Source organism: Orbicella faveolata, unplaced genomic scaffold (assembly GCF_042242905.1).
Source record: "Orbicella faveolata isolate gen_17 unplaced genomic scaffold, um_ofav_v1 contig_26, whole genome shotgun sequence".
NCBI lineage: Eukaryota > Metazoa > Cnidaria > Anthozoa > Scleractinia > Merulinidae > Orbicella > Orbicella faveolata.
This window is the reverse complement of record NW_028301554.1, coordinates 15,478,418-15,491,076: the sequence shown is the minus strand read 5'-3', so window position 1 is coordinate 15,491,076 and position 12,659 is coordinate 15,478,418. Positions and strand designations below refer to the sequence as shown.

Genomic DNA, 12,659 nt, shown 5'->3' with positions numbered 1-12,659 from the left:
AAGTATTAATTTTTCTTGCATAAAAATGGTATTCATTGCGTATGTTTTGAGTAGTTTGAGATTACTCATTCAAGCTCAAAACTAATGGGCAAACGATATAAACAGAAACCTCGCCAAAAAGTTACAAAATTGAAATCAAACTTCTTGGTAATCGTGGGTTAGCTTAATCGGACTTTGAACTACCGGTCCCTGGCGTTCTCTCTATGCTTGGCGCAAAGCAAGAGAAAGCCCTGGGAACTAGTATGGCTTGGTTTTGTGACGCCAAGAATTAGTTTAGTGTCGGGTTCGTTAGTAGTCCTGGAGGGCTATATCAGTTGAGGATTTTGCCCCTGACACTCTCTTTGCTTCATCGTACACAACTAGCACATCAAGACATACAAACGCATTAACTTTCCTTGCTCATGTTAAAATAACATGTTTGATAGAACTGCTGAGACAAGGGAAGTCTAACATGGGCTAGCAACCTTTCTAACTTCCGAACCTTCTCCCTCTTCAGGAGTTTTTTTCTTTTTGTCCAAAACTTCTCAGGAGCACTCGGGAGAATGTGCTTCCTTTGTAATTACCTCTGCAAATGATTACTCAGACGTCCAAGTGTTGCAAGGTTAGCAAGGGACGTCAAAGAACCCACAGACTTATCTACTAAAGAGATTAAGCAGGGTACGGACCCGGAGGAGGGAACTCCCGTATGAAAAGATCGGGGATGTTCTTCGCCTTGCTTAGGGGTATCAATCAAAGATTCTGGTCTCATTTAGGATGCTAATGAAGAAACGCCACTATTTTTAGCTGTCAAGAAAGTAGCTTTTAGGGTGCACTCGAAGAAATAATAACAAACTTTAGGCTCGATTTCCGTCGGTCTCCCAGGTCCGATCTACTTACGTGAACAACAGCTGGTAATCGAGCCTACAGTCAAACCTGTATTAAGAGGACCCCATATTAAACGGACACCCTCTATTAAGCGGACAGCAGTGCAAGTCCCATTTTTCTTTTCCCACATTCACTGTAGAAAATACCTGTATTCAACGGACACCTATTAAGCGGACAAGGACACCTTAAACTTGACTTTTATGGTCATTTTTATCGTTAGAAACCTGTAGCAAACGGACACTGCGAAAAGTACATGATTTTATTGTCCACGTTTTAGTAGAGCGGTCATTTAAGTTATAGATCGATCACGAGAATGCTATTTGTCTCTTTCAAGGTCTTTCAATACTGACCAATATTGATATGACCCATTTAAGACGAACTCTGAGGTAACCTGTTTTCAACGGACACCCTGTATTAAGCGGACACTAGCATGGGTCCCGAGGGTGTCCGCCTAATACAGGTTTGACTGTATTCTAAATTCCGTTTTAAGTGGTATCTTTTAGGGGTCAAATAAAGCCTGAGGCACACCCAGATTGGTTTCCTTTAGGCGTTGCATTCAAATTTTCCGACGAGCATCCTTGACATTTTTATATGAGACCCCCTGAGGAGCCCAGAGTTCCCAATGTCGTGGTCTGGCCTTGTCTCACAGGTTGACGCTTCATATAGGGTTAACCTCATTGCGCCTTTCCCCTTCAAACAGAATTGTCCAAGAAAAATTGCTATGTCTATGTCTTCTCGTTTATTAACTTCCTTAAATAACATTGAACGGTGTGAGTCGTTTGAAGATGAGAACAAGGTTTAATTGTTTTAGATGAAGCTTTTGAAGGAAAATTATTATCTGCACGATGCTCGACTTGTCTCAACTAGTTCTGTTTATGATTGAAGTCTGGTTTATATATATAGGCTTTTTTTTTTCCTTTTTCAAGTTAAATTTCAATGCTTAATTTATGATATGCTTTGCACAACAGACCTAAAAAGCCAACTTTGAACAAGCAGTCTGACACCATCGGCACAAAGTTATGTTTGTAGCGCAGATTATAATATATTTTATATTAATTAGACCGTTTGAAGTTTTTAACATAGTCCTATTGTCTTATCTAGTCCTATTGTCTTACTCAATGACATATGCAAAAATTTTAACCAGTTTTTGACTTGTCGCTAGTTTTTATCCTATAAAAAGTTAAATATGGTCTTTTAAAGTTTAAAGTTCTCGTCCATAGTGCATTATCCTGTAGACCTTTCTGTCACTTTCTTATCCGCTGTGTTCATCAGCTTTAGCGGGCAGGTTGTAGTAGGAGCGTGACTCATCATGTTTGTCCAAGTCACAATATGGTACATTCCTCGTCATGAACACCTCCAGTCGGTCAATCAACTCCGAGAAACTGTGACGAAAGGATGGATCTTCATTCCAGCACTCAGACATCAGTTCATATCTATCATGGATAAGAAGATAACAAAAAGTTAAATAACTGCATTGCGGAACAAACCCGATCAATCTACAATATTTGTCAAAGGCAACTTGAAATACATTACAAGGCTAGATCCAAAATAATGTGAAAAAGAAATAAACGTGACGTATTACATCCTGGATCGCGCCCAGCAATGTATCATCAGTAAATCTTGTGATAAGCTATGCCAATGATTGGTTGTTTATAAGGACATTTTGTAACTAGACCAATTCTAATTTTAATTACACTGTATTAGTATTTATTAGGTTTTATTAATGAATTTGTGAATCTTTTTTAGCTCTGTGTCCCTTATTAACCTCTCGACCTCAATTCCGATCCATGCTTTAACAGGAAACATGTACCGTGTTTCATACTGGTGGATTCAAAGGCCTCAGAACTTTTATTCGCCACTCCATCACACCACTCACATTCTTGAAGTTCTAAACATATCTGCCGTCAGAATAGGGTTTAATGTAAGGCGCCTCCATGAACTTGGTCACATTCACTCACTTCTTTTTGAGCATTGAACATTTCCTTGTCTTCATGACATTTCTTCTCCTCGTTACCCTCCAGTGCCTTGGTTTCGATTGATCTAGAGTACAATGAACATGATTAGGTCATAAATTACCAGCAAGGTTGATCTAAACGTGGAAGTAATTAAGTTTCAAGATGAGGGCTGAACAATATCGACTGGAAATTTAGTTATATTCAGAACCCAACACTGCCCACTTGAGAGACATCTAGCCATTGAAAATCCTATGGCTGCAGGTTAAACTGTGAACTTTGATAGATTGGCAAGAGCCACATATAATTAGCACGAACTATCTTGTGAAGGACTACACCACTGTCCTTTAAAACAGAGTTACCGTAAAATCCATTGCTAACAAACACTTGAGGCAACATCAAATCATTTAAATATTCCTTTGAAAAATATCTTACCGATCGTCTCCTGCGCCGTAACCACTGCAACAGATCACCAAAAGGAACGAACTCTATCACCAGGAACTTGTGCTCCTGAAAAGTGCAACAGCCAACCAGGGATACAATATTCTGGTGTACACCCAACAGCTTCATCTGCTCTATCTCCTGCGAGAGAACTCTTGTTTTTGGTCCTCGCTTGGATCATATTAACGCAAATGATACAGTTAAATTCCTATTAACTACGATTAGAAGATTTTAAAACCAGATTCAAAAGTCAATCGGCCATATATTAGGCTTTGCTTCAGTCACGGTCTGAGTACATTCCGACAGGAAATTCAATTGCGTTTCATGCTCAGGACTATCTGCTGTCTAATTTAGGGATAACGGGACATGAAAAGAAAAGACAAACAGGCGACCGATGGTTAGTTTTAATCATATTCACACTATAAAGGGAAATGGCTCAGTTTTGTCGTTCGTAATGTCACCTTAAGCTTTAGACTGGAGAGATACAGCTTACGATCTGATTGCAAAAGACCAAGCACGATCACCGAGAATTTAAGAGCATGTCCACCAGAGGACCAGGCAGAGGTGATACATGCCATCTCACCGATTTCAGTGAAACTTGGCCAGATTGAAGGGCATACCCAATAACTCAAAAAGCCAAAACGGTTTCAAAATTGCAATTTTCCGGGGGGAGTTACACCACCCCCCTACTTTTTTCACATAAATTTCTTTAAATACTACAGTAAATGAGGGTAAAAGTAGGGGGCTCTTAAACCTGAGCAATTCATCCAATTCAATTGTGGCTATACATGAGTGTAGATTAGTCCTACATGAGTTATGTACGGTAGTTTCATGTAATTTGATTGATTACCTGTCAATCAATGTAAGCTAATAACTACCCATGTAAAATGGCATAGCAAAGTATGTTGATTTTGAGGCCAAATATCTCCTGTGGCCAAGTCCCTCCCAAAGAGATATCTATACCACGGTTCAGTTCCACCTTTGGTCTGTACGAATTATCAAAAAAAATTTTGGGACCTGCCATTTTTTGTCCGCAGATCGACCTCAAACCCTGCACATCTTGCACAAGATTTTAGTTTAATGACTGACATCGTAAAAGTTCCTGCATAAACCGCACCCGTAGATTAGCCATAACCCCAAGATGGAAGCTCAAATATTGAAAAGCAACGTAAAGACAATAAAGTTTGAAGTTCCAGTGAAGTTCTAATTGGTATAAAAACAAAGACAACCAAGTGCGGTTTCAGAACACTGATACAGCGGCTGTTGCGAGCCTTCAAATGCATTTAAAAGTCTTTAGACAACAAATTTTCACTTGTTATACCTTCTCGTCTTCCTAATTCACTCTTCCTAAACTTGAGATTTTCTCTTGATAACATTATCGCTTCGCCGGAACACTCCATGACATTGAACTTCGTACACCATATCGAAACGATACGAATTAGTGCTTAGTAGCCAAGCTTTGAAATGTGGAGAGGAGTCTGGGCATCACAACACACAAGAAGACACCTATTTACTTTCGAGGGATACTACGTACCATCAAGATCTTTGATCGACTACAGCAGGACAAAAACTTCACACAGACGAGTAGTTGGATAATCCAATGGATAAATGTTGCTGTAAAAGTGATAGCAGTCGCAGCTAAACTAGAAGAACTAATAATGATAATTATTTACAATGCTAATAATTTTATCAAAAAGGATCAACAGTGCATTATAATTCTCAAATACTAAATATTTTAACGCTAATTGGGCATATACTCATCTCTTCTGCATTTAATGAGCTGTGTAACCAAAGGCATGTCTTCCTCATCTGCCTCTTCAAAACTCTCCTTTCAAAAATCGACTCGAAAATCTCTTGGAACCGTATCTACGTATAAAATACTCTTGTGTTACCATAACAAACTAATAGATAACTGAGTACACATGTGTAATACCTCACTTGATGGTTCTTCCGGTGGTAACAAGAATCGCACGTGCGCTTGTGGATCAACAATGGTGCTGTCAGCCTTCTCCATGGGTAGGTCTGCTGAACTTTGTTCCTCTCTCTGCTCCTGGGGCGGTGAAGCATTTGCTACGAATTTCATGGTAGCTTGATGTTTCCCACGACAAATTCTAGAAATACCTGTGTTCATGGAATATGACATCATTTATTTGTAAGGCCAGATTTTCTCCGCTTTCTCGAACACCGACTGGTAATCGAGCTTATAATTCTTGAAAACAAATCAAGGTAGGAATTCGTACTTTAGCTGGATTCGAAGATAAAGAGACAAAGCAGTTTACCTGCTCCAACGGGGACAACAGCATTCCATTTATTCTTGATTTCCTTTGACATTCGCAGGTTAACACTCCTCTCCCTCTTACCCTTACGATTTCCATGGAGTGGATGCTGACATTTTATCGAGGCCTTGAACTTGACGCCTAACTGATCCCGGTGTTTTGGACAAATTGTGAAGTCACGGCCGCCTTCATCAAACAACCCCACGCGTGCAAGAATTAGTTCTTTCTCAGAAGAGACGCTTGTTTGGGATACGGAGATTTGTCGAAGATGAGCACTTATATCTCTAGCAAGAGCTCAGAGGAAGAAGCTCGTTTCCTTGGGATGAAATATCGCAGTGAGAGTCACAGTGCGAGGCAAAGGAACAGGAAAAATTAGACATTGTTTTCACAACGTAAAGGTCACGAAGAAAATGACTTTGTTGTGCCAAGGTCCCACTTACAATCGCAGACAAAGTTGTTTACTTTTCAGTGTAGACGTAATTATTTGGCGCACGAAACATCACAGTTCATGTTTCGCTGAAGTTTTTAAACAATAAGTTCAAGAACAATTTCACAAAAATATATTTAATAATAGTCGTTAAGAAATGCTGTTAAAAAGAAAAAGGAAAGGTACTTTGAAATAAACAAGGCGAAGAAGTGTTTTATTTAAGCTGAAAATGGACAGTAACTATGAATGTCCGTAATTTTCTGTCTCGGCTTATTGCAGTAATAGTTTTCTGAATTTTTTCAGGGAATGTCGGGTTAATTTCTTTTTTCCAAGTTCAGGATCATCAAATCGTTTTTGAACTTACTATTCAAAAACCTCGGTGAAACATGAACTGGGATATTTCGTGACGCCACATAATTATCTTTGCGCCAAGAAGTAAACAAAGCAAGAAACCTCGGCGCATCAGTGAAAATGTTTACAGTAGGAATGGTAATTTATTTCCCCCTTTCAATCAATTTGTTTTGCCCGTCAGAAACGCAAATGTTTTGGGGAAATGCTACTATTTTTTTTCGTTTTATGCTGTGATGTTCTCAAGTCTCTCAGTGAACGTGCAAACGATATAACGCACGTGAAAATTATCGCTCGGCTCATACACGTTGTGTATCCGTAATAACACTGTGCGGTATTGAAAAATAATTTTTTCCTTGGGTAAGTCGGCCTTAATGTATATTTTTCTTTAATTATTATTTCCAGTGGATTTAAGAGGGGGTCGGTAAGGGGGGTAAGTAGGGGGTCAGTTGACCAGGGGTCAGTGTTTTGTCGTAGCCCCTCTATTACGGGTTGTGATGCCCAGACTCCTCTCCACATTTCAAAGCTTGGCTACTAAGCACTAATTCGTATCGTTTCGATATGGTGTACGAAGTTCAATGTCATGGAGTGTTCCGGCGAAGCGATAATGTTATCAAGAGAAAATCTCAAGTTTAGGAAGAGTGAATTAGGAAGACGAGAAGGTATAACAAGTGAAAATTTGTTGTCTAAAGACTTTTAAATGCATTTGAAGGCTCGCAACAGCCGCTGTATCAGTGTTCTGAAACCGCACTTGGTTGTCTTTGTTTTTATACCAATTAGAACTTCACTGGAACTTCAAACTTTATTGTCTTTACGTTGCTTTTCAATATTTGAGCTTCCATCTTGGGGTTATGGCTAATCTACGGGTGCGGTTTATGCAGGAACTTTTACGATGTCAGTCATTAAACTAAAATCTTGTGCAAGATGTGCAGGGTTTGAGGTCGATCTGCGGACAAAAAATGGCAGGTCCCAAAATTTTTTTTGATAATTCGTACAGACCAAAGGTGGAACTGAACCGTGGTATAGATATCTCTTTGGGAGGGACTTGGCCACAGGAGATATTTGGCCTCAAAATCACCATACTTTGCTATGCCATTTTACATGGGTAGTTATTAGCTTACATTGATTGACAGGTAATCAATCAAATTACATGAAACTCCCGTACATAACTCATGTAGGACTAATCTACACTCATGTATAGCCACAATTGAATTGGATGAATTGCTCAGGTTTAAGAGCCCCTTACTTTTACCCTCATTTACTGTAGTATTTAAAGAAATTTATGTGAAAAAAGTAGGGGGGTGGTGTAACTCCCCCCGGAAAATTGCAATTTTGAAACCGTTTTGGCTTTTTGAGTTATTGGGTATGCCCTTCAATCTGGCCAAATTTCACTGAAATCGGTGAGACGTCATGTATCACCTCTGCCTGGTCCTCTGGTGGACATGCTCTTAATACTCTTTCAGGTGTATTTTAAAGACACTGGACCTACCCAAGTTGTGTAACGATTTGTCATTTCATACATGATTTTGCATGATGACTGCAGTTACCTTGCAGTTCTTTGACTGCAACCACCTGGCACGGCTCCTGGGTCTTCAGTTGTTTTTCGGTATCAAACACTTCTATTCCAACTCGTCTCTTTGGTGTTGCTTTGTAAACCATCGTGTTCTATTTGCTCGGGGAGAAGTTCCCACTTGTCAAGCTGGATAATTTCGCGAGCTGAACGAGCTCATCTGTGGAACAAAAGAAAAAACGTCGATGTACAAAAATGATTGCTAACAAGTAGTATAGTACAGTATACTTTTATTTTACTTAAAATACCTTAGAGTTTGGTGATGAAAAAAGCCATTCTGCCTATAAGTTCCAAATTTGATGCCAAGTTTGACAATGGTGAAGACTGCAGTTGAGCAAGCTATCCCGGTTTCCAAGCGAGAGGTAATGCTACTGCTAGCCCATTGCAGGCTACCTCTGAGCATTTCCTCAGGTTGACCTGACATTTTGGCGTCAACCTTTAATATCCCGAAGTGGAGAGATGCATTCCTGCTAACGCACCAACCTGCACTGCTAGATCCTGAGTCCAACGCAATTAGTTGGTGCGAGGAGTGAACGAACGTCCTCTAGCTTTCCCGCCCCCTTTCCTCCCTTATTTTTTCTCTCTCAACAACAAACAGACGCCTGAAAGAGGTTTCGCGCATACATCGAGCCACTGCTCCTCCAACCATTTTTTACAAATTATTATTTCACATCCAATTTCTTCTCTGAACAGTCACGTTTCAGGGTCTTGTGGCAAATGTACTAGGTGGTCAATTTATACTAATAGTAGGGTTTTCTTTGCAATTAGGTACAATACAATCCTTTATTTACCCACGCAACATTTATGAGTAATAAATAATAATAATAATAATAATAATAATAATAACTTTATTTAAGTGTCGATGTATTTAGCACTAATGTGCTAATTGGGGACACTGTAAATAACTCGTTTAAACATGCGCGTGCTAAAAAATGGAGACAATAATATTAAACTTAACCAATACTAATCCAAGCAATAAAAATATTTTGATTCAGTAAAATATTTTGAATAAATATTTTGAGTAAATTTAAGCAGCAAAGAGGTAACGTCTCCATTGCGTGTAAACACACTGTGCCTGCTGAGAATAGAACCGGCTGTAAGCTTGCTTAAGGTTTTCTAATACAAAGATTTTCCTTCAATAGTGATATCTTTGTTGCTCTGTGTAGTCAAGTCACCTTTAAAGCAGTCATCCAAGTACAATGGTCTCGTAATTCACTAATTAAAGTGCACCTAACCCCAATTTTTTTTTGTGCTAAAACGAATTTACTTGTTATTTGAAATACTTCTGCGAAAAAATGTTTCGATTCAGTTAAATCCTCGAATTTACGGGCAATGATCGATAAATGGTACAATAAAGACGTGAGCGATGGTTGATTTTGTTGAACCGAAACAAGCGAACTGAGCCTGTCAGAACCATTGAAGAACTAATATGACCGCGTAACGTTATCTGCGGACCGCTTAGGGAACACATCCTTTTCGCTTATCCGAAGAATTTCATTGCAAACTTTGAGAAAAATTTACATTGGTTGTTTAGAGTTACGACTTTAAACGTGTGACGATGTGAAATCGGTAATTGTATGAAATGTTTCCTTCCGCCTTGCTTCCCACTGCTTCAAAAAATACAGGTCCGAACAATTCTACGAGTTTCAATCGATCGAAGCCAGTGTTTTGGAGGTCATCAAGTCTCCAAAACTGCAACACTTACGTCGCTCTTATAAAAATGAAGCATTCCAGATAGTAAAACACAAACTGGATTTAATAGAACAACTATACCTTGACAAAATACATTCTCGCTAAGGACAAATGTAAACAGACTATAAACACGCGTGTAGACTGCAAAACAGTCGTATTTTTGCGAACGCGGGCGACGGTCAATATTCGAACGAAAGGTCTGGAACGAGTGTAAAAACGACGAGGAAGAATGTGGAGAGACGTTTTCTCGCCTCACACACCCTACGGGCGTGTGAGGCTCGCGCGCTTCACACGCCAGGATCGCGCTTACGGCGCTTCGCGCCTTCCGAAAACGTCCGAAAACGTCCGAAAACGGCTGTTTTGCAGTCTAACACGCGTGGGAATCTTGTGTTTAGGTGAAGAAATTACCATCCAAAGCAGTCCTTGAGTTTTCTTTCCTGCTTTTGGTTTACCATCACTTAGGTAATTTGCATATTTTAAAAACTTGAATAAATCCGAAACGAAAAGGGATATGTATGGGTTATTGGCCAAGTGTGAGGTCAAGATGGCTGGATATTGGCCAAGTTCTTTTTTAGCGTGTTTACGGACCGAGACGGAGTCAAGGTCTATAAACTCGCAAGCTTGGTCAATAAAGGATTTATTATATGGCGGGTAGTCCCGAGCGGGCAAGATAGCTCCATCTTGCCCGCTCGGGTAGCTAATCACAGTGCAGGATTTGATTCATCTTGTCCACTCACGGAGCTAGCCATCTAATAATTGAAAATAGTAAACAGTGTTTTTCTTCTCGTACAGACTACTTGTCTATGTTTTAAAATGGTTTCGTCGTAGTACCACTTTAATGACGTCGAGAAGACATTCTGAGAAAAAAGTGGCCTTGCCAAGCCGGAGCCCCCTCCTGCCTAAAACTGCCGCTTATAAGCCCCCCCTACTTAGGAACGCCCCCACCCCCCCCCCATTATAGGCTCATCTATCTCTAAATCAAAACATACGTTCTTTCCATGTGTTGAATTCGTTTTATGTTTTAAAGCTTAAGGGCCCATTAACCGATCTTTTCGAGCCGTTGCTAAGGAAAATTTAGTCTCCTCTAACCTCCTCATTTTTAGCTAGTTCAGAGTTATTTCGTGTGTTTCAACTTTTTCATGACCAGTAACACTAGTGATGACGTCATCAGGCCACGCCCATGGTCATGTGACTAATACAGAAAAAACGCAAAGGCTCTCAGGCAAATTACTTTCTCGGTATTTTTTTCATTGATTTAATATTTTAATTTTAAATCCTCATTACGCTATGTATCGATTTTGTTTCAATTCTAAAATGTCAGATTTTGAGAGCATCTCAAAATATTGAAAAATTCGTAATTTTCTGAAAAAAGCATGATTTCGAAAAAGGAATGCATAGCTATGTTGCCAACGTTGGCTTTAATCGAAATTCGTCGAAAAAGGCTGGATTTAACGAAAAATCGCGTTTCCTTTAGCATTTAAAGAAGCCGGAAGTGCGCCCGATATCTATTGTAAGTTACCCTATCAGCGCGTGCGCAATTTACACTACCAGCGCACTTCGGTAAGATCGAACAAAGCCACACGGAGTTAGTTTTCTCTTTCTATTGCTCTTGTTTTTCTGTCTTTCTCTTATTTTGTCTTTGCTTGTACTTTTTTTCTTTGCATTTTGCGAAACACAAAGAAAAACATCTAAAATGTATGCGAATTTGCAAGTTTTTGAGTTGTTTTTATTTTCCGTGCTCAGGCTGACGTAGGTGACCGGAAGTGAAATTTCACCTCCTTAGCAACGCGCGCGAGCGCGCGCATAAATAGGTTAATGGGCCCTTAATTACCAGTCAACGAAAAACCTATTTCGATCAACATGTGCAGCTATAGTACGTTCCGAAATGTTTTTTTCATTCCGGTTATGAGCCCCCTCGGATATAAACCCCTCCGTTTATAAGCCCATGTAAAAGCCCCCACAAACGGTAGTTTGACAAATGCAAATTTTGCGCTTAATGAACTCTATAGAACCAGGAGCCATAATCGGGGACGGAGACCGTAAGTCTCGGGATTCGCGCGCACCTATGATATGGGACAATTTTTCTATTTTTAGAACAAATTGCGCCATCCTGACGTCATATATCCGCGCGGATTCACGCACATGTCAGGGGCTCTCGCGTGGATGTTGTCACGTTGCGTGATCAAATGGTGAGAGTTAGAGATTCTCTTGCGTATTTTTCACAGCAATGGCAGGGAATAAGGCAGGGAATACGAACCAGGGCGCTTATATGTAGTTTAATACTCTGAGCTAACGGAAAAGGTGGGTTTTTCAAGGTCGAAAACAAGACTTCAATCTCGCGCTGGGAATGAATAATAAGATCTGCTCACGCTAGTTGTAAGCTCACGCGTATGCTTAAGAATATAGCAAGAAAACTCTCTACTCTGGTATCGAGTTAATTTGTGAGTTTCTCAGACAATGTTTAATCATAAACAAAACCTGTTTTGATGGTTTCTTATTGTGTCTGCTTGTTTGGTGAGTTTGCAAAGGTTTTTGAAAGGAAAGTCTGACGCGTACAATTAGCTCATTTGCATAGTGCAGCTCGTGCACTTTCAAGTCCGAGTCGGTGTTTTCAATTGTCAACAAATCTTGACAAAGATTTCTTTCGTTATCTTTTGTGTTGAGATGCTGCAACAAATTTCACGAATGCAAAAAAGGCTACTAACATCATGTGTGTTTCTTCAACATAAGCATAGTGAAGTTTTACACTGCGAAAATGAAAATAGACAAGGAGTTTTTATAACTCGATCAACAAAATCGAAATCGTTATTCCAAGTTGATTAAAGAAAGCGTCATCGTAACTTTGCTGATTGTTTCTGCTTTATTCACATATTTTCAGCTTAGCTTTTAATATGTTCTCAAACATTTATCAATCTCAAACATATTTAAAAACTATAGAGCTATTGTTTGAGTTCGATGTACGCTTTCACACGAAAGTGCGGCGGAAGTACAATTTGTCATGTTTACTGACTGTACAAAACACGCATCGGCGGGCGCTCTCATTCATCGACAACAGAGAATTTACTGGATCTTTACACGAATAAAACTGA

General features: G+C 39.6%; 3 long non-coding RNA genes across 4 annotated transcripts; 1 reads left to right on the top strand and 2 right to left on the bottom strand.

Moving 5' to 3' along the window:
• Positions 1-1,107: 1,107 nt before the first annotated feature.
• Positions 1,108-4,754, bottom strand: LOC149108278 (uncharacterized). The gene is made up of 4 exons (XR_016209112.1): positions 4,579-4,754; positions 3,252-3,428; positions 2,823-2,904; positions 1,108-2,297 (listed from the first exon to the last, which is right to left on the bottom strand). It is a non-coding gene; the product is annotated as an uncharacterized LOC149108278 (long non-coding RNA).
• Positions 4,316-5,632, bottom strand: LOC149108277 (uncharacterized). 2 transcript variants are annotated; one of them, XR_016209111.1, is made up of 3 exons: positions 5,537-5,632; positions 5,191-5,378; positions 4,316-4,871 (listed from the first exon to the last, which is right to left on the bottom strand). It is a non-coding gene; the product is annotated as an uncharacterized LOC149108277 (long non-coding RNA). The 2 variants fall into 2 exon arrangements; XR_016209110.1 differs by lacking the exon at positions 4,316-4,871 and having other exon boundaries at positions 5,146-5,378.
• On the top strand, positions 5,202-7,233 carry LOC149108276 (uncharacterized). The gene is made up of 2 exons (XR_016209113.1): positions 5,202-5,273; positions 5,595-7,233. It is a non-coding gene; the product is annotated as an uncharacterized LOC149108276 (long non-coding RNA).
• Positions 7,234-12,659: the final 5,426 nt, after the last annotated feature.